Source organism: Biomphalaria glabrata, chromosome 15 (genome assembly GCF_947242115.1).
Source record: "Biomphalaria glabrata chromosome 15, xgBioGlab47.1, whole genome shotgun sequence".
In the NCBI taxonomy this organism is placed as follows: Eukaryota; Metazoa; Mollusca; class Gastropoda; family Planorbidae; genus Biomphalaria; species Biomphalaria glabrata.
Window position 1 is genome coordinate 22,021,929 of NC_074725.1, and position 20,093 is coordinate 22,042,021.

Sequence of the window (20,093 nt, forward strand, 5' to 3'; positions counted from 1 at the left end):
CTATTGTAGAAGACGCCTAATCAATACACAAAACACTTTCTTGGTGCAATTTTTAATGATTGTGTTAATTCAGTTCTGGCCATTCCCTAGCCCCCCCCCCTATCAAGCACATACTTCAAACATTCATTGCCTCCACTTCCCATCCCCTCTCTCCCCTTTTAAAACCTCCTTCTTGTGAACAAGTCACGCATGATTACACCCGCGAGCATGTCAATGGCAACAAGCGAAGGTTAAAGGTCGTAGATGTCAGATGTATGATGAAGATCCTTAAGACGAGATCTTGTTTCATAAAAGCACCGAGTCGGGGGAAAGGGGCACGGGCGGTGGCAAGCTCACTAGGAGAGAAAAAAAATAACCCACACACACCAGCAAACATTCAAACTAATGCCTGCACGTGCATATATATATTTAATAACGTAGGCTCTCACATTTCATCACACGTAACTACACCCACACTTGTTTACAAATACTCACATACGAACAAGCAAGCAACCAACTGCAGCCCTCGTTTCGTCGGAGACAAATAGCCGTTGTCCAGCGAGAACTGTCAAGGGAACAATTACCCGGCGGTGCGTCACCTTTAGAAAAAGTTTTCTTGGCTAATCAGCTTATCTCTTCTGCCCCCCCCCCCTCCTTCCCCTCGCATGTTATATGCTCTTCTTTCAGGACCAGACATAACGATACGTTCTAGGCAGTTAGGTTTTAAAACTTGTGTCTCAAATATCCGGAATCAAATAAAATTAAATAAAAAAGCTTATCCGATATGAGAGCATTTGGTTACAAATCTCAAAAGCGGCATAATGATCATGAAGTCTGAACAATGATCTTTGTGATCAGTAACTTGAGACCGTATCAACACATAACTTTACAACAAATCAAAAGAGTCTCCTTAATGGGATTGTTCCGCTTTTTTTCCCCATGTCACGTGGTAGTGTTGTCTACATTTTACGGTCTCTTTGATTTAATTGAGATTTGAATGTAAAAATACGCAAAATTATTTATTCATTGATATGATTGTTTATATAGATTGGCTAGATATAGAATGTTAAGATCTAGTACTAGATCTACATCTAATGATAGGAAGACTTTGCCATTGTTGCCATTTTTACAAAGCTTATATCAACTCTGTTTGTCTGTTTGTCTGTCTGATCAAAAGTATGTACACCTTATTTCCTCCACACCCAACCTTGGATCAAGCTGAAATTTTGTACAATTGTTTCTTTTACCTAACAAAACAAGAATCAATTTTTTTTTAAGTTAACCAATTAGTTAATTGATTATTGGTAAAAAAAAATGTTCTTGTTATTTCAAACAAGGGAAAGAAATAGTATTTGACTGAAGTAGTGGTATGTATACGCTGAATTTGTCCCTTCTATATATCGTCGTTTGAGTCCTGGTGAGCACAACATGAAAAAAAAAATAGGACTAGACTGTAGAAACAATAGGTAACTGTACAATCTTCCTAGTTCACAAGCTCTCCACTAGCAGAGTGGTTAGCGTGTAGGCTTGAGAAGCCTGGTGAACTTTTCAATTTAAACTTTTTCAGCAGAAAATGTGTTAGGATCAAGTCAAATAGCAAAAGGTTCTCTAAAATCTATTTTAAATACTCAATAAAGCAAGACACTCCGAATAGAATGATTCAGTATAATATGATTATATTTACTGCATAAAAAACTCGAAGACCTTTAAACTATGCAACACTTATTTAATCCCGATGAGGCGACATTTTGGTACATTAAACAAATAGTAGTTACATTTAGCTTGGCCATGAAAAATACAAGAAAAAAAAGCAATGGATAGATCCACCTGGAGAGCAAGCATTAAGGAAAGGTCCTCGATTGCAGATGACGTATACACCAGAAGTAGAAAACAAGTCAAATATCCTCTTAAAAAAGCGTATATGAAGGGGAAGAATTCTTAAAACTATATCTTTCAATAATGTACAAGTTATTTCTCTTATTAGATATCAAACAAAATAACTAATTACCAATAATTATTTGACTAATTGAGTATTTTTTTAAAAGTTGATTCATGTTTTTTTTAGGTCCAATAAATAATTATTTAAAGTATTAACTTGATCGGAGAATGCGTGAGGGAGAAATAGCGTTAACAGTAAATTAAGGGGACTAAACCCAACAAATCTAGTCATATATGTGAATACTGAAGGATTAGTTTCCCTTGTTGGTATCCAACAAAATAAATAATTACCAGTAATTAATTGTCTAATTTGTTACTTTTTTAAATTGATTCATGTCTTGTGTACGCCAATGAATAATTGTTCAAAGTTTCAACTTGATCTGAGAATGGTTGTGGGAGAAATAACGTGTACACATTTTTTTACCAAACAGACAGACAGGCAGAAAAAGTGAGTTGATATAAGCTTTGTAAAAATGTGGAAATGCCAGGTGATTACAGATGCTCAACCTGTGACCGTAGGTATGTATCAATGATTGGCCGCTTTAGTCACATTGAGAAGTTGCAAAGGAATTACACTCACATTAGAAAACGTAAAATGCCAAAGAGAGAGACAGAGATAGAGGGAGAGAAAGAGAGAGACAGAGAGATTAATACATGCATCTCAGCAAAGATAAAACAATTCTAATGAAGCATGTAATGTTATTTTGATGTGGTCAATAGACCGTGTCAACAATCCATGGAAGAAAAAAAAACAAGAGCTCTCAAACCAACTCCGCCGATTCCGAAACGGTCTAAATTCTCAAACGGTTGAGAAACAATGAAAGTGGCGCGCTTGTGGAAAATCTGGACGATTAGCGGGTCGATCTCAATGAGCAGAAGTGAGGGCATTTATTTAAATTTATCACCCCCCGGGTCTCTAGAGGCCAATGTGACCTGATTAAAACACTTCACGCTTGATTAGACATTCGACGTGACTGGGCCGGTGACGAGACCAGAAGTTAAATTTAGTTGTTGGCGATTGTGTTAGGTTTAGGGTTGAGGTTAGTTTTAGACTTAAGGCTAACACTAGAAATAGGTTGTCTTAAAGTTAGTTTTATTTAGACTTAAGGCTAACCTTAGAAATGTAGTTGTTGGCAGTGGCTTCACTAGGGTCGGTGTCACCCAGTGCCGTAAATTTGGGTGTCAAACACCCCCCCCCCCCAACCCCCAAGAAAAAATAATTTCTCCTTAAAATATATAGAATATACCTTTTTTCAAAATTGTGTACCTTTTTGTTGAACAATAAAACTGTAAACTAATTAATTGATGGTTACACAAAATAAAATATTTTCGATTCTATTTCAAAATGTCGTTGCTTTGACGTTATTTGACGTTTAACTTTGAAGTTATTACATAACTTTGCATTACTTTGAAATACAATTAAATTACAAATGTACAATTATTGAACTGAGAAACATCGAATAGAACATAGAGATTCTTTGAGTGCTCCTTACCAAAAAGGTTTTTTTAAATGACACTCGCGTTCCTCAGCTGCAAACGAAAAGGCAAATCAAGCACTGAACAGAATACAAAGTTTGATAGCGTCCATCGGAATCACTCTGGATAATTGCAAGAGAATAAGGCATCTATTTGTCCAGATTCAGCCACATGTCTAAATCAAATCAAGCTGTTGTGTCATAAGTGACACTGAAACTCTTCAACACCCAGACGGATAAGAGATTAGGATGTATCTTATCCCCCATTTCTCTTTCTTGTAACCATCGACGATGTCATAGAAATACATACAAATACATAAAACATGCTGCATTCGGATTCACATGGCGTAAACCAAACCGAGTTGGATGACGGTTACTAATGCCCTCAAAGTTATGCATATTTGGTACAGGTTACCCAGTACCCTCATCAACATTGTTCATACAGATTTTGAACAAATAAAAAAGTTTTAGGCAGTGTTATCTCAAGCGATGGAGATGCATATCATAGTGTTACATGTCTGATTGGAAAGCAAGAGCCGTCTTTCCAAAAGTACGGTCTATCTGAACAAACTAATCAATTAGCATGGATATTAAAATCCACCTACTCAATACAATCATTGTCCTTACGGCCATCTACGCTTACAGAGACATAGAAGGTTGAATAGAGGCTGAGCAGTTATGGCTGAGAAGGATCCTAGGAATAACATACCGAGATAATGCTACCAATAAAGAAATCTTTTCCAGCAAAAGGATTCGTCGTCTAGCAGACTAGAGGAAAGTTCTAGAAGGACAGAGTAAAAATGTAAGAGGAATGGCGATGTTACGTACTTTCCTGTTTCCAATGTTAAGCTAATCACCAGATCAATGTCATTGACTTTTAGATTTAGTCAAGACTTCTTATTAGTGCTTTTAAAACATACAGACTTTTACGTCGTTAGACAATTTGTAACCTGACACCAAAATGTCCAACTTTGTAATGCAGATTGCTAAGCTTTAGTTCAATGTTGTTTTCATCAAAGTGAATTAACCAAGAGATAATTGACTACTAGATATGTAAGCTATTATTATAACAAAAATATATTCTTTTCAGGTTGCTTCTGAAAAATAATGTTTCGACTTCTGGTGAGTTGTTTGAGCTAGAGACTTGGGACTAGGGTTCGGGAATCTTTTCAAGGATTTAGCATCTTTTTTTTTTAATTTTTAAACATGCTGTATACACAAACGTGTGTATTTTTCAATTCCTCTATTCAAGTCACTCCTTTATGGAGGATGGGCGGACGCTATCTCAAAAATGGCACAAATGATTTTCCTAGAAATTTAACAGTTGATGTATATCGCTGAGAAAAGAATTACTAGCTCGTTGGCCACATTGGAAAAAACTCTAGTTTGACCGTTATAATTTTTCATAATAAAAATAAATAACTGTAAATTTGGCTAGAAGACTTAATCAAGATCTAGATCCTACATCGATTTTGAAAGAACTATCGCGTTCTTGAAAGAACTATCGCGTTCGGGAGTTTCCGAATGCAAGGCTTAATTGATTCAAGGAAAACTTTGCGCATTGCCTTTTAAGTCTAGATCTAAATGCTTATCGTTGGAACACTTAAATTTTATGCTGCATAAAGGAGGTATTCTCTTTTTAAAAAATATTTTAAATGTTTTTCTTGTTTATACCAAAGACGTTCCTTCAGACCTGAAGGTTATTAGATCTTCGTCCTAGCCCAGACTTCCTAAAGAACTGCTGGGGATAGCGGCGGGTTTAAACAGCAGCGACAGTGACAGCAGCAGTCCGAAGCGCATAGCACACGGCATTGGAAAAAAGACGGAACGGAGAACAGAAAGTGGGGGGGGGGGGGAACATGGAGGGCGCTAAGTATAAAGCAAGTAGAGCAGGGGTTCTCAACCTATGGGTCGCGACCCCCTTGGGGGTCGATTGACCATTTGCCAGGGGTCACCTAAGACCATCGAAAATATGGATTGGTATTGTCTACTCTTCTTTTGCTGTGTGTGGGGGGGGGGTCGCGGCAGAGTGGGGGATTGTAAAAAGGGGTCGCCGAGCTTAAAAGGTTGAGAACCGCTGAAGTAGAGGGTGGGAAACGGGGCACAAAGAGACGGGAGCCATAGAATTCAAAGACACTGGAGATTGAGGTGCAGAGGAAACAAGAAAATACAACAAAAAGTACAGAGAGGCAAACATTGAGAAGCACCTCTGTATTGGACTCGCCACCTGGATTTTCTTTACTGGTGTGTCAGTGCAGGGGACAAAAGCTTAGTCCATCAGTTCAGGTACTTCGAAAAGTCGATTGAAATGCTCCGTGGACCAACCAGTAGACCTGGTTTCCTCAGCTCTTTATGGGCACGTGAGCGCAGAGCGAAATCACGTCCAAATTGCGTGCAGAGAGTACTCTGTATATGTGTGAGCTCGTGTGTGTGTTCGCGTGTGTGTGTGTGTGCGTGACTGCGTGTGTGTGTGTGCGCGTGTAAGTTTGTATTTAAATTCTGTGACATCAGTCAAGGTGTAGATCATGTTTGATAACATTTTGTAATCTTGGTGACCAGTCTGATAGCGCTGTGTAAATAAGATCGTTGGTTTATGTTCTACCTTTAGGGTCTAGTCTAGTTTATGATATTACAAAATCGAACGTTTGATTTATGAAAGGCGGAAAAATGGATCGAGGGAGTTAAGTAATGAGGAACCTAGAGGTAGTTTGGTAAGTAATCGAACCTTTTGTTGGTGAATTTGTCATAGAACGCAGTCACCTCAACACAATGTAGGACTTTGTGTGCAACAAACAAAACAAAGAGAAACGTTTAAACAAATAAAAATGTCAACGTCTCTTACATTATAACACACACAAATGACACACACACAAATGACACACACAAATGACACACACACAAATGAGAGCTTCTCTTACAATCTACTCATCTTCATCTTCAGTTCAAAGATAAACAACGACCTCAGACACTAGTTTGAATGTCATCCCCTATCCAAATGTATACATTTCAATTTACACAAATATGTATGAAATAAAGAAGAGACTCCATTATTGAAGGTTGACATTTTTTTCCAGTTCTTTATATATAGATATATATTAATTAACCTCTTTCTTTTATCAATGTTTCTTTAAGTCTTTAGTAGCTTTTGTATCTTTTTCTTTCTTTCTTTTAGTTTCTCAAAGTCTCGAGTTCTTATATTTAAATCTCCTCAGTTCCTCTCTTTTTTCTTTTTCTTTTAAAATTGTTTGACCCCAATCTTCTTCTACATATCAACACACTTAATATTACACCATTCTCTTCATATCCCCCTTTCTCTCTCTCTTTCTTTCTGTCTCTCTTTCTCTCTCTTTCTCTCATTTTCATTATCTCTCTTTCTCTCTCTTTCTCTTTCTCTCTTCCTCTCCATTTCTCTCTCTCTCTCTTTCTTTCTCTTCCTCTCCTTCTCTCTCTCTTTCTCTGTTTCTCTCTCTCTTCCTCTCTTTCTCTCTTTCTTTCTCTTTTCTCTCTTCTTCTCTTTTTCTCCATTTCTCTTTCTTTCTCTCTCTCTCTCTTTCTCTCTCTATTTTCTCTCTCTTTCTCTGTTTCACTCTTTCTTTCTCTCCTCCTCTATCTCTCTCTCTCTGTTTCTCTCAGTTCACATACATACATATCCTTGACTAAAAAAAAATCTAATTATTTTGTTCCCTATAGACCCAAACCTGCTGCGTATCAAAGTGAGGGCTATATATCTACTCCTGGTCTAGATTATGTCAGATTAAGACTTAGACTCTTATTGTACTTTTTTTGTCCTTCCTGTAAATTGATCATCGATCTCATTTCAGGAAAGTCCAAGCTGGCGATGTAAGGCATAGTAGAATGAAATAAAGAAATGATTCAAGAGTGGATTCTACTAGTTTAAAATACCCTAATCAGCTACAATGTCATGCCACGAACACGACAGATTGAGACGATGTGCAGTAAGATCTACAACAACTTAAGAGTTAGGGCATGGGACGAAAAGGTCAAGAGAGATCTAGATGGAAAGGTAGGCCAAAGCCCTCTGTGTGCTGTAGCACCACTGCGATGGGGTGGATATAGGTACACTAACATATGTACATAAGGGATGGGATGGATATAGGTACACTAACATATGTACATGAGGGATGGGGTGGATATAGGTACACTAACATATGTACATGAGGGATGGGGTGGATATAGGTACACTAACATATGTACATGAGGGGTGGGATGGATATAGGTACACTAACATATGTACATGAGGGATGGGGTGGATATAGGTACACTAACATATGTACATGAGGGGTGGGATGGATATTGGTACACTAACATATGTACATGAGGGATGGGGTGGATATAGGTACACTAACATATGTACATGAGGGGTGGGATGGATATAGGTACACTAACATATGTACATGAGGGATGGGGTGGATATAGGTACACTAACATATGTACATGAGGGATGGGGTGGATATAGGTACACTAACATATGTACATGAGGGGTGGGATGGATATTGGTACACTAACATATGTACATGAGGGGTGGGATGGATATTGGTACACTAACATATGTACATGAGGGATGGGGTGGATATAGGTACACTAACATATGTACATGAGGGGTGGGATGGATATAGGTACACTAACATATGTACATGAGGGATGGGGTGGATATAGGTACACTAACATATGTACATGAGGGGTGGGGTGGATATAGGTACACTAACATATGTACATGAGGGATGGAGTGGATATAGGTACACTAACATATGTACATGAGGGATGGAGTGGATATAGGTACACTAACATATGTACATGAGAGATGGGGTGGATATAGGTACACTAACATATGTACATGAGGGGTGGGGTGGATATAGGTACACTAACATATGTACATGAGGGGTGGGGTGGATATAGGTACACTAACATATGTACATGAGGGATGGGGTGGATATAGGTACACTAACATATGTACATGAGGGGTGGGGTGGATATAGGTACACTAACATATGTACATGATTAACAATGAAGACACTATCAGCAATACTTAATCTCGGCCTGTGGTCCCTTCAACTAGACTCCAGGTTAGGGCTTGCCTTGTTGTTTTGGAAGCAGGGCCGGTCCAAATATTTGCAGGGTGTGAACACCACAGTTGATCTTGGACTCTTGTAGAGAGAGGAGCGTTACAATCTCCTTGAGTATACTGTATAAGTATTAAAGTAATTACTATGGTGTATGCTGTTCTTATTTCATTGGATTATAACTTAAGATGGCTGAAGTCGCCAATATCTTTGTGAACTATTTTATGTAATAAAAACCATGTCTGCTACCATTGTGTCTATTAATGATTCTAAGTGTTGAGGTCGGAGAGTTCAGTATGTTTGTGTTCTTACGCACCAGCAAATCTAGTGCGTGTGAGAAAGTTTTTAGTTAAGAAGACAAAGAACGTTATAGTAGTATCAGAGGAGGTATCTACAACACAAAGAGGCAGACCAATTCAAGACTGTCCAGGCCTATACCAATATTCAGGCCGTGACACTGGGCCCTATGCGAAACTGATTGCACGGGGCCTTGTCTGGGTGGAAATAAGGATAATAAGTGAAAATTAAGATTTTGTACTAGATTAAAAAAATTCGACTTTGAATTTTATCCATTCTTTACTAAGTACAAAATTGCATCTTTACTTTACGAACTTTACAACATATGGCATATGTATATGCCAGTGACTATAAAAGTAAATAAAGTATAGGAACTTCCGATTTAGGTGAAAATTCAAAAAAAAATTACATGAAAGCTGACAACGCCTTTTTTTCTTTTATCGCGCGTAGGATTGGCGTTTTCCGCAATGAATGACACCCACAAATGAAATTTTTGTCTACTTTTCAGAAGATTTTTATGAGTTTTTCAGGGGATTTTAATAAATTCGGGAGATTTCCAGGAATTTTTTGTATATATTTTGCAATTATATAACTACACCTAGAATTAGCGCGGGGCCTTTGAAAGCGCGGGGCCTTTGAAGCGCGGGCCCACTGCGACCGCATAGGTTGCAGTGTCCTAAGACCGGCCCTGTTTGGAAGCAGGCTTGCGAAGGGTGTGACCTATCCATCTCCATCGTCTCTGAAGAATATTTACTTCATTAGGCTGCTGCTTTGTTCTTTGCCACAGTTCCTCATTCGAGATCTTGTCTGTCATAAGAATGTTATCATAAGTACTTTCCCTAACATTGAAATCACTAATAAAACGTAACGCTTAGTCTAGCGTTTTCACCTAAACCTGAAATAAACCCTAACATTAATCTAAACCCTGATTGTAAACCTTATCTCCAACCCCAAACACAAAAAACACGTATACAGCAAATGAGTGGCTACATAAGAAACACACACACCCAATCGAGTACACTTTTAAGACACACACAAAGACTTCTATGAAAGAGACTTAGATAAAGCAATAACTTAAAACAAAAAAACATTTGAAAAAAAAATAAAACATAAAAAATATACAGAGTGTGATTCGAAGATTTCTGGTTTGTAACACCTCTCCATCCAATCCATCTAAATATTTGCGACTGATGCGCGTGTGTTGAACGATTTCCATGGGGGGTGAGTACAGTCTTCCTGTAGTTCGACGTGTGCTGCTCGCGTGCAGTGCTAGATAACTTGTTTACAGGTACCATGGTTTGGAACATTCTGGGACTCTGGTAATGACATTTGTTTGACATATAGTGTCATGAAGGGGCGGAACTTTTTTTAGATTGTGGCTAGGGATGTTGATACCGTCGTAGTAGTGTTGTGGTCAATTATACAAAATGGAAACGAAAATAACTATAAATAGAAAACAAGAAAATTTAGGAAACGGTAATGAAAATGTTATTTTTTGTAGACAAACAAAGCTGAGTACATGATGACAAAAAAAAGAACTGAATACAAATCAAAACGGTCTTGTTTTCTTTCTTTGGAACAGTACCAGGGAGAAGTAACAGGAAGTAGCAGGGAGACGTAGCAGGGAGAAGTAGCAGGGACAAATAGCAGGGAGAAGTAGTAGGAAGAAGTAGCAGGGAGACGTAGTAGGGAGAAATAGCAGAGAGAAGTAGTAGGGAGAAGTAGTAGGGAGACGTAGTAGGGAGAAATAGCAGAGAGAAGTAGTAGGAAGAAGTAGCAGGGAGACGTATTAGGGAGAAATAGCAGAGAGAAGTAGTAGGGAGAAGTAGTAGGAAGAAGTAGCAGGGAGACGTAGTAGGGAGAAATAGCAGAGAGAAGTAGTAGGAAGAAGTAGCAGGGAGACGTAGTAGGGAGAAATAGCAGAGAGAAGTAGTAGGGAGAAGTAGTAGGGAGAAGTAGTAGGGAGAAGTAGCAGGGAGACGTGGTAGGGAGAAGTAGTAGGGAGAAGTAGCAGGGAGAAGTAGAAGGGAGACGTAGCAGGGAGAAGTATCAGGGAGAAGTAGAAGGGAGAAGTATCAGGGAGAAGTAGAAGGGAGACGTAGCAGGGAGACGTAGCAGGGAGAAGTATCAGGGAGAAATAGCAGGGAGAAGTAAAAGGGAGACGAAGCAGGGAGAAGTATCAGGGAGAAGTAGAAGGGAGAAGTATCAGGGAGAAATAGCAGGGAGACGTGGCAGGGAGAAATAGCAGGGAGACGTGGTAGGGAGAAGTAGTAGGGAGAAGTAGCAGGGAGAAGTAGAAGGGAGAAGTATCAGGGAGAAATAGCAGGGAGAAGTAAAAGGGAGACGTAGCAGGGAGAAGTAGAAGGGAGAAGTAGCAGGGAGAAATAGAAAGGAGAAGTAAAAGGGAGACGTAGCAGGGAGACGTAGCAGGGAGAAGTAGATGGGAGAAGTAGCAGGGAGACGTAGCAGGGAGAAGTAAAAGGGAGACGTAGCAGGGAGACGTAGCAGGGAGACGTAGCAGGGAGAAGTAGCAGGGAGACGTAGCAGGGAGAAGTAAAAGGGAGACGTAGCAGGGAGACGTAGCAGGGAGAAGTAAAAGGGAGACGTAGCAGGGAGAAGTAAAAGGGAGACGTAGCAGGGAGATGTAGCAGGGAGACGTAGCAGGGAGACGTAGCAGGGAGAAGTAGAAGGGAGAAGTAGCAGGGAGAAGTAGCAGGGAGAAGTAGCAGGGAGAAGTAGCAGGGAGAAGTAGCAGGGAGACGTAGCAGGGAGACGTAGCAGGGAGAAGTAGCAGGGAGAAGTAGCAGGGAGAAGTAGCAGGGAGACGTAGCAGGGAGACGTAGCAGGGAGAAGTATCAGGGAGAAGTAGCAGGGAGAATTAGCAGGGAGACGTAGCAGGGAGAAGTAGCAGGGAGAAGTAGCAGGGAGAAGTAGCAGGGAGAAATAGCAGGGAGAAGTAAAAGGGAGACGAAGCAGGGAGAAGTATCAGGGAGAAGTAGAAGGGAGAAGTATCAGGGAGAAATAGCAGGGAGACGTGGCAGGGAGAAATAGCAGGGAGACGTGGTAGGGAGAAGTAGTAGGGAGAAGTAGCAGGGAGAAGTAGAAGGGAGAAGTATCAGGGAGAAATAGCAGGGAGAAGTAAAAGGGAGACGTAGCAGGGAGAAGTAGAAGGGAGAAGTAGCAGGGAGAAATAGAAAGGAGAAGTAAAAGGGAGACGTAGCAGGGAGACGTAGCAGGGAGAAGTAGATGGGAGAAGTAGCAGGGAGACGTAGCAGGGAGAAGTAAAAGGGAGACGTAGCAGGGAGACGTAGCAGGGAGACGTAGCAGGGAGAAGTAGCAGGGAGACGTAGCAGGGAGAAGTAAAAGGGAGACGTAGCAGGGAGACGTAGCAGGGAGAAGTAAAAGGGAGACGTAGCAGGGAGAAGTAAAAGGGAGACGTAGCAGGGAGATGTAGCAGGGAGACGTAGCAGGGAGACGTAGCAGGGAGAAGTAGAAGGGAGAAGTAGCAGGGAGAAGTAGCAGGGAGAAGTAGCAGGGAGAAGTAGCAGGGAGAAGTAGCAGGGAGACGTAGCAGGGAGACGTAGCAGGGAGAAGTAGCAGGGAGAAGTAGCAGGGAGAAGTAGCAGGGAGACGTAGCAGGGAGACGTAGCAGGGAGAAGTATCAGGGAGAAGTAGCAGGGAGAATTAGCAGGGAGACGTAGCAGGGAGAAGTAGCAGGGAGAATTAGCAGGGAGACGTAGCAGGGAGAAGTTGCAGGGAGAAGTAGCAGGGAGAAGTAGCAGGGAGAAGTAGCAGGGAGAAGTAGCAGGGAGAAGTAGCAGGGAGAAGTAGCAGGGAGAAGTAGCAGGGAGAAGTAGCAGGGAGAAGTAGCAGGGAGACGTAGCAGGGAGAAGTGGCAGACAGAGAAAGCGATGGGAAGACAACGTAAAAGAAGGAACTGGCCTGTCAGTGAAAAAGATTCTAGTCAGAGAGGAATGGAGAAAGACGGTCGACTAATCATGTGTGATGCCCCAACGTTCAAACAGACTAAGTGAAAGGTGAAGGTCTATCTATCTATTTATTCAGCTATATTAGCTATCTATCTTTTCTAATTAAATATAGTCTATCTATCTATCTATAGATCGCAAAATATGAAAGGGGTGCTTTATAGTTTTATCTACCTTTCTATTAAACTATCTACCACCCCCCCCTCTTTCTCTCTCTCTCTCTCTCTCTCTCTCTCTCTCACACAGACACACACACATACAGACACACATAAACATTTACATACAAGCTAAGTTATCTAACATTCCTTCCTATTTCCTCTGGTTTCTGTCTTTCTTTCTCTCTCTCCTTCTCTATCACTGCCTGTCTAGATACTTGCTTATATCTTGAGCTATGCAGACTCTTGTTTCCTCAATATTTTTTGGGGGTGATGTGTGTGTGTGTTCGTGTAACAGTCGGACTGTGTCAGCTCTTTGGATACAAGAAAACTATAAGTTAAAAAGAAAGACTTTGACAATAGCTGGCTTCTAGAGAACGTCAGAACCTACAGAGCAAATCTTCTTCTTATGCACTTATGTTTTTGGCCACATTTTAAAAGAGAGAAGTGAAATTTTCTACATTTATAGTTTTGACTAGAGTTTTGACAAGAATAAAATGGACTCACTGCGGTGACTATAGTGGGTAGCTTTGGTGGAATTAATGTTCGAAGTTGTTGTTGTTTTAAATGTTGCTATTAAGAAACTGAATGTTGGGTTTAAGACCAGACAATGGATAGAAGGATATCTGTGTGTGCGAATTAATTAAAGCTATGGGAGATTTTCATTAATGGAGTCTCTTGTCTTATTCGATGTACAGAATAGGGAAGTATTATTAAACTGTGTTTTAAAAAGAATCATAGTTTGTTCTTTCTTTCCCCTTTTTAGCACTGAGGAATCACATTTTTCTATTGCTTGTAGAAAGAGTTATTATTATTATTTAATCGCAATAGTTTGTCCTTGACATTGGCTATTTTATAAATTTCTTTCCAAATCTCTTTTTATATTCTTACAAGTTCTCTTTAGTTTCCATTATATCACCCTTCATATTTCTCCAAATCTCTTTCTCTTCTTTTTCTCTATTACTGTATTGTATTACTTTAAACAAAGTGCATCGACGTGTGGCTGAGTAAATAGTTATATGGTAGGAAAGCGAATGTGGCTGTAAAATAATTAATGCATGTGTGCTTGTTGTGGACAGCTAAAATTGAATGGGGGAAAGGTCAGAGTCTGCAGACTATTAAAAAGATGGATGGAAAAGCAATTACACAATGAAACAAATAGACCTTTAAATAAATCACCAACATGTCATTAATGGGAAGAGTGAAAACGAATCGCGGGTAAAAGATTGCTACGTAGAACGATATCTAGATGAACTCAATCCAGGATCATCTCTGACCGAAGGAAAAAAGTCACATTTTAAATAACACGAGAACTGCATGTACAGTCACTTTTAACACAGCGAGTATAACGATGTATTTATCATATTACGTCATGTTCACTTTCCTCGGAATGAATTTTAATTAAAAGTTTTTTTATAACACAGTGTACATTGTATGCTTTAAAGAAACTAAATATAACAAGTTTGTTTTCTCTGGCCGTATGATTATATTTACTTCTTCAATAGTTCAAGTGTTGCCCAAATGTGTGTACTCAGTGGGCCATGTCAAGTGCAACTTTACCTGATGTGTCTCTGATGCTTCCTTAGGCTTTGTGGGCAGACATTTGTTCAGGGCCGGATAGCACTGCGTCACGGGCAGGTTATTGAGGAAGGCCAATGTGATCCTCTTTACAGACTCACTTTCCTGCCAGCAAGCTCTCGAGAGCTCAGAGACATGGCCTACACAACTGGACAAAACAAAGGCGTGTGTGAAGCGCCTAGAAATTAAACGTAACGTACATGTGATGATGCAATAGATTCCCTCGCATTGTGCTGGAGTCAAAGGAAACGAGAAGGCAGACAGTTTGGCGAAGCTTGGAACGCTTTAAGACCCACCAGAGGAGCCGCAAACATACGAGAGTGCAAAAGTTAGAATTTATGACTGGATCAGGTCCAAATGGTACGAAAGCTGGGACCTTTGTAGCACGGGACGGAAAGTCTGGAAAGTTCTCAAACGCCCAAACAGGAAGGAAGAGTGGAGGCAGATATGATCAGACAATTTCAGCACGTTTTCGCACGGGACACTGTCCGATAGGAGCCTACTTCACAAGGATCCGAGAGAAGCACGATCCCAGATGTCGACACTGTCCGATAGGAACCTACTTCACTAGGATCCGAGAGAAGCACGATCCCAGATGTCGACACTGTCACACAGAAGAAGAGACAGTAGAACACATCTTTAAGGACTGCAGGGTGCTCAGAAACACTTCCAAAGATACGACTAGTCTTGTAACAGATAGAACTGGTGCCTGTGAGGGTCTTGCCCAAAACGGAGACAGGCGAACCCTACAAAACACTGCCAGATACCTGGATTAATCTCAACACGAAGCCTTAGTGCACGGAAGCTTACAAATAGTTCTGACCCGCGAAGCGTACGTTGATTATACCTAATCTGTATCATTTATTTTTTACCTGTATGTAAACCTGTCAAGAGTTGTTTTTTTGGTCTGTCTCTAAACATACATTCAGATAGCAAATATAAACGACTCAATTAGTTAAATTATATAATTCTATGTGTGCAATCATTGACTATAATCATAAGTAATAAATACAACACCTGAAAAAAAGTAAATGTTTTCTATTGAACACTCTCATTCTTCATAGTGATGCATCTGTAACACATCTGTATCCTGTCATGCTCTTGTAGTCCAGATTACAACCCAACACTTAGGAAATATATTCTAGTTCTATATAACAATATTCCTGTACTTTAAATGTATCTGTTCATTTAAAGACTTCTAAATTAGGAAATAATGTCTGTCTTTAAAAACATCTGTACGTTTTTAGGTCTTTATAAAAATTAAAATCGTTTCCAAATATCTGTATTTGATAAGGAGCTTCTTATCTACGTAATAATATTGTGATAAAAATGTGTACAAAAAGATGATAAAAATGTTCAATTTCTCGGTTAGAAAGATAGATAGATAGATAGATAGATAGATAGATAGATAGATAGATAGATAGATAGATAGATAGATAGATAGATAGATAGATAGATAGATAGACAGACAGACAGACATCAGACAGACAGACAGACAGACATCAGACAGACAGGTAGGTAGATAGATAGATAGATAGATAGATAGATAGATAGATAGATAGATAGATAGATAGATAGATAGATAGATAGATAAATAGACAGATAGATAGATAGATAGATAGATAGATAGATAGATAGATAGATAGATAGATAGATAGATAGATAGATAGATAGATAGATAGATAGATAGATAGATAGATAGATAGATAGATCATTGTCGTTGAGTAATTATATACCTGTAATTATTTCTCTACCTGCAATCATAGACGCTAAAGATTAAAATATATTTTTATATATACCTGCAAATTTATCCCTGCGTTATAATCCCAGAGAAATAATTCACTTATGTTGAAATACCTATAGTTGATCATTCCAAAATCCAAAAACTGATAATATAACTAAATCACACGAAATACAAACATGTAATCCAAGAGACAGATTGGGGGAAAGTTCTCCAGATGTGCGGGTTTGTATCTAACACGTAAACACAAACCAAACTTTTGAAAACAATAACTTCATGTCAACAAGTCAAAAACTTTCTCCTCGGGAGTGCACGACTCACACATACACAAAACATGTAGGGAAAGAAACGAAAGAAAAAGTTAAACATTTTTATGTTCCTCTGCTAACGCAGACGTGGAGAGAGCTTTCCTTTACTCATGGAGACTTTTTTACTTTTTTTTTTGGGTCGCTTCTCGTGCGTCTTTCATCCCAGGCAGATTCAGCGCTCGCAGTGGGACGAGGCAGGCTAGAAGTTGCTCCTAAGAGTGAGAGAGAGAGAGACAGAAAAAAAAGGGGGGGGGAGAAAGAGACGTAAAGAGGAAAGGGAGACAACAACTAAAAATGAGAACTCACTGTGAGTAAATATGAAAAGAAAAAAAAGGAATAAGTGTTGTTGGAGAGGTAACGGATGGGGGGGGGGGGGGGCAATAGTTCATGAACATGGGTATGAAAAAGGGTGGGGCAAGATTCGGTGGGTGGGGGGGGGGGGGTAAGATAATGTGACAGAATGTAAAAGTGTGTGGGGCAAGATTCGGTGGGTGGGGGGGGGGTAAGATAATGTGACAGAATGTAAAAGTGTGGAGAAGGTTTTTACTAAGTCAATAGATTGAGCAATGACATCAGGGCATGTTGTTAATAAAAAGGACCCGAACTCAATACATTCGATAGATAGATAGATAGATAGATAGATAGATAGATAGATAGATAGATAGATAGATAGATAGATAGATAGATAGATAGATAGATAGATAGATAGATAGATAGATAGATAGATAGATAGATAGATAGATAGATAGATAGATAGATAGATAGATAGATAGAGATGAAAAAGAAAAAGAGGGGATTTGGAGAAAAGGAAAAGGAAATTGTTTAGCTTATTGTCTGTTCAGAAAGAAGGACTGAACAATACCAGAAAGACTAAAATCAAGGACAGAACCAAACAGAAAGACTAAAATCAAGGACTGAACAATATCAGAAAGACTAAAATCAAGGACTGAACAATAACAGAAACTAAAATGAAGGACTGAACAATACCAGAAAGACTAAAATCAAGGACTGAACAATAACAGAAACTAAAATCAAGGACTGAACAATAACAGAAAGACTAAAATCAAGGACTGAACAATAACAGAAACTAAAATGAAGGACTGAACAATACCAGAAAGACTAAAATCAAGGACTGAACAATAACAGAAACTAAAATGAAGGACATAACCAATCAGAAAGACTAAAATGAAGGACACTCAATGCTTGAATAAATGTCCACTGATTAAAAATTGAGAAAATAAAGGGAGGCCATTCTGTACTAGAGAGCGTGAGTACTGTAAAGATTTACTCTTTTTAGATCAAGACTGATGTGTCTACAGCCCTACTTTCAGATATTGTCTCAAATCAAACTGATTATCGCTACCCTTCGCCTCTTTAGTCTTCTTTTTTTATTCTTGACATTTTTCTGTAATAAATAGTGTCCCTAAGGGAGGGAACCAGGCAGGGGTGGTAGAAATAAGTAATTTTCATTCTCTAGATTGTGTGTTTGGGAAGGGGGGGTCAGTGACGGTCAGTGTGGGGGAGAATCATTGCAAGGGTGGGATGGAAAACAATGGGACTTGAGTACAAGAAGTGTGGATCACGTGAGTAGATTACCACTGCGATTGTAGGGATTACTTATAAGATTTGTAAAAGTGCACAATGAGTGAATGAGTGTGTGAATGAGTGAGTGAGTGTGTGAATGAGGGAGTGAGTATGTGAGTGTGTGAGTGACAAAGTGTGAAGGAAGGATGAGGTGACGGAGTAAATGGGTGAGCAGTTTGAAGACTTGAATCTCAAACGTCGGGATTTTTCGGATAACTCTTCAGCCCGCCCTGAGCAGGCCAAACTTTTCTAGGTAGCTGACATTAGTTGGCGGAAAGCTGGTTGGTCGTCGTGCTGATCACATGATACCCTCGTTAACCTCGACTATACAAACAAATGAGCTTTACATCATCTGCGCAAACAGACGGCAAGGTCTGAAATAAAATTGAGATGTGTCAATTGAGGGAAGATGTCCAAGCAAGTTCTGAGCTACAGCTTGTTCTCATCAGCCAATACCCAGTGCTATATAAGCTCTCTATTTCCCAAGCTCTTTGTCTCTATCTCATACAAAGTATGTCTTAAGGTCAAGGTAACAGAAAAATTGCAGAAGTATATAAAAAAAATAAGAACAAAGTAGTTCGAGTGCAAAATATAAAGTTCGTATTCGATACGATCGTCAGTGTAAGACTTGTATTGACTTAATAAGCTTCAAAGCGGTATCGACTCATTTCCGAGTAGATTCTTGGAGTTGTGGAAAATTGAATCCGAATACATGAACATGACGGACGTGTTAAGTGTAGAACTTAGTTTGAAATTGGATTTTAAAGATACATACCAACGCACCTTATGTATACTCCTTAAACAGCGTAGGTGGAAGGAGTTTAGCTTTTTGGTGTGGCGGGAATATAGGGTCCAGGACTCAGATGCGTATAGGAGTGACAGGAGAACTACAGCACTGTAGACTTACAGTTTTGTGGATATGCTGAGTCCTCTCCGTTGTCACACTTGTTCTTGAAGTCTGCCAAAAGCAGCAGTGGCAAGAACAACACGGAAGTCAACCTCATCGTCTAGATTGGCGTTTGCTGATATGGTGCTTTCCAGATAGACAAACTTTTTGACGTTTGCTAATTTCTGGCCATCTATGACAATGTCTGGTTCTGTTACAGCTTTATTTGGAGGAGGTTGGTGCAGCACTTCTGTCTTTTTTACATTAATTGTGAGGCCAAAAATTTTGCTGCCATTAGCGAAGAAAGACAGGCTCTTTTGAAGGTCTTCTTCTTTTGCGCGTTTAGGACACAGTCATCTGTCCGTCCGTCCGTCCCGTTTAGATCTAGTTAACTAGAAAAGATAGTGAAAATCCAACATCATAATATTTTAGTCCATTCAAAGTTCTGATGCATCGGCTTTTAATTTCACTGTCTAGTTTGTTGATGAGCTCTTGCTTGATATCTGTGTTTGTGAGCTTACCAACATCTTAGCGCTTTGCATGCTTGCAATGACGTCAATATCTAGCTCTATTTAATCTATGACTATGACAATGACGTCAATACCAAGCACTACTTAATCTATGATTATGCCAATAACGTCTATGCCTAGCATTACTTAACATATGACTATGTCAATGAAGTCAATACCTAGCACTATTTAACCTTTGACTAGGACAATGACGACAGTACTGAGATAGGTACACACCAATTTTCAATTTTTTTTTTGACCAATCGAATTCATTCTTACAATGAAAAGCATACATATCAGCAGACGTTACCATCTTGAGCGTCACCAACATTTGCTAACCTCTTGGCCGTCTTTAGCAGTATGTATTTCCCCCCTAATGTGTCCACTTCTGCTCGCCATTGAATTAGGATCTATAATTCTAGATCTCAATGTCATCGGCTATCACCATGTATTCGAGGATGTGGAATTTGTACTTCCGGCTCCCAAGGGAGATAGCTCCAGAATCTACGCATCAAATCACGAATTCCCTAAATCCGCTAACTTCTTTAGTGGCACCGGCCGAATGTTTATTTTATA

General features: G+C 39.5%; 1 protein-coding gene across 3 annotated transcripts in view; it reads right to left on the reverse strand.

The window, feature by feature from the left end:
- Window positions 1-16,635, reverse strand: part of LOC106056486 (neuroligin-4, X-linked-like) — a 269,821-nt gene extending 253,186 nt beyond the window's left edge. For 2 of the 3 annotated variants that reach the window (XM_056012657.1, XM_056012654.1), the window contains exon 1: window positions 16,289-16,634. The gene's annotated coding sequence lies outside the window, so the exon portion shown is untranslated. Of the gene's footprint in view, window positions 1-16,288 lie in introns of all 3 variants that reach the window. The other variant, XM_056012658.1, reaches the window with a different exon arrangement.
- Window positions 16,636-20,093: the final 3,458 nt, after the last annotated feature.